Here is a 2,933-nt window from a genome sequence, read left to right as displayed (position 1 = left end):
TTGAGCCTATATGAAGACTTCAGCAAAGGGTCCTCGGAAGCAAGTGACACCAAGCCATTTACTGCAAGTAAGGGATTACACGGATTCAGGAATAGATTTGGACTGAAAAATATTAAAAGACACATTGGTGGAGAAAGATATGCTGATATATGTAATGAAGAAGTGAAAAAACAAATTGAATGCCATGAAGAAGTATTAATGAATGAAGAATTGGAAGAACTTGTTGATTTATCCACAGAGGAAGTGGAAGAAACGGAAGCAGAACCAGCAATGTGGACATTACCAAAATTTGCTGAAGTTGTTTCAAATTGCGCAGACACTGAAGGATAAAATGATGGAATATGATCCTTGGGTAGAACACAGCATTAAAGTCACCCATATGATCACCAAAGGACTACAACCTCTGCAGCAACACTTTGATGAGCTAAAAAGAAAGAAACAACTCCCAATTACAGTTGTTAAATAAAGTTTGTAAGAGAGCATCGATCAGGGGTTGACTCCTGCACTGGGCCAATATACCACATGCATCGAGAGTTCATTTAGTTTTGGAACTTCAGTTAATTGTGGGAGACCCTGTTACCAATTAAAAGCAATTAACTTGTCTCTGTACCTCACTGCCAGAATCTCTTTATTTCTGAGGGTTGTCCAATTTATGAATCATTTTAATTTTTTTCTTTTGTTCAAATAAACTCGGTTAAATTTTGAAAAAAAATCACTTTCACGCACCACATGGTTTTCATTTTTGCTTTTTTAAAAAATTTTTGTTTATTGTTTTTCCTTTTTATTCCTCTGTTTTCTTTTCCTTTTTCTTTTCCCTTCATCACGTTGGTGCTCAGACTCCATGAACTGAGTGTCTAGACAGGTTTAAGTGAACCATAGCCAAACGTCTGAATACTACTAGGGTCAGAACATTCCTCAATTCCCACTGAATCTGATGCACAAAGGGAGAAAAATGGAATGACAGAGAGATTGCAGATCATCTTCTCCTGCATGCCTCTGAATGCTCAGATTGAACTCCAAGAAGTTAAAAAAGAAGGTAAAACCCATCAGATAATCAGAAAGCAGCACAGGAACACAATAAATATGAGAATAAAGAAAATACCTCTCCTCCAAGGGAAAAGAACAACTCCTCTTCATCTATAGACAGTACGATGAAACTTACAGAAATGTCAAATAAAAAATGTAAATATTCATAGGGACAAAGCTAACAGAGACGCAAGAGAAGAGAGATGATGAACTCCAGAAGATGCAGAAGAAAAGAGCCGATGAGTTCCAGGAGATGAGGAAGTTCCTGCATAACCTAAAAGAGGAAATACACTGCATTTAAAAAGAATCAAACGGAACTTAAAGATGAAGGCTGTAATACAGGAAATCAAACCTCCCTTGAAAGCCTTAAAAGCAGACTAGGTATACAGAAAATTGAATCTCAGATCTGTAGAAGACAGAATTGTTGACCTAGAAAAATCCACCACAAAGATTTAGAAAATAGCCCCAAAAATGAGAATAATATACATGAAATACTAGATACCATTAAATGTCCAAATATCTGGGTAATTGGTGTCCTAGAAGGTGAAGAGACTAATAAGGGCATTGATAATCTGTTTCATTAAATCCTTAAAGAAAACTTTTAAAACCTAGAAAGGCATTCAAAGATCCAGACCCAAAAAATACAAAGAACTGCAAATAGAATCCACCCAAGAAGATCTCCTCCAAGACACATCATAGCCAAATTGACCAAAACCACAAAGACAAGATACTCAGACTAGCAAGAGAGAAAGGACAAATTACCTACAAAGAATATCCCATCAGGCTAAAAGCAGATCTCTCATTAAAAACAATGTGAGCAAGGAAAAAATGGTAAAATATATTCAAAGTATTAAGTGAAAAAACAATTTCAACCAAGAATACTATATCCTACAAGATTATCCTTCTTATGGAAAGAAAAGACAAAAACATTCTCAGATAAACAAAATCTGAAAGAATTTACCAATACCAGACCAGTTCTCCAAGAAGTTCTGAGCAGAGTGCTATATAAGGAAACTAAATACAGACACACAGAAATAAGAGTTAAAAAACAACCAGTAGAATGGCCAGCTTAATGGTAGGGACAAGTCCAGAGTTGAATGTTATCTTCCAGAATTGAAACAGAAAGATCAGACCTCAACAGGAGAGATTAATTAATTACATGAGACTGAAATGGTGAAATGGAATTTTTTGACTTTTGACTAAAACATTACTGATATTCTTCTATTCTGTATTTTCCAGATTTAAGGATTTGTGTCTTCTCTTGAGATGTTGATAGGTTCATGTACCTACTATTTAAGCAGAATACTAACCTGTTTCCTGGCTTTAAGTCTTAAGCAAATTTCTCTGAACATTTTTTGACTTGGGTTTATTAAAGCTAAAACTGCTTTTCTTGAATTTAAAAAATACATATGTTAAAAAATAATAAAACCTATTTAAGGACCACAGTAAGCTATATAGCCTCAGTTAGGTGAGTATAAAAGTATAATTTATAGTATATTCATTCTACCCACAGAGACATGTGGTCACAGATGTGTATATACCAGCTGAACTTTCAATTGAAAGCATTTACATCAATTAAGATACTTTGTAAATCAACAAAATGTGAGGAGAAAAAAGGAATGGAAAGCAACGGTAGATACCAGAGACAATGAGGAAGGAGGGTGGGAAATGGTAGAGGGTGAGAAATACAGAATCAAAAAACAAAAAACATATATATATAGACAACAATATGTATGATTAAGTCACTATAGAGTGTATTCTGAATGAGAAATTGCATTTTGTATGCTGTGATGATGTTCAGTGAATAAATGTAAAATAAAATTTTAAAATAATAAAGCATATTCTGGGACCAGCAAATAGCATAATGGCTACATCGCTGGACTCCCATGTGGTCGACCGCGATTTGA

The sequence above is a fragment of the Tupaia chinensis genome, unplaced genomic scaffold (assembly GCF_000334495.1).
Source record: "Tupaia chinensis unplaced genomic scaffold, TupChi_1.0 Scaffold141943_1, whole genome shotgun sequence".
Lineage (NCBI taxonomy): Eukaryota > Metazoa > Chordata > Mammalia > Scandentia > Tupaiidae > Tupaia > Tupaia belangeri.
Note: the sequence above shows the minus strand (reverse complement) of the source record.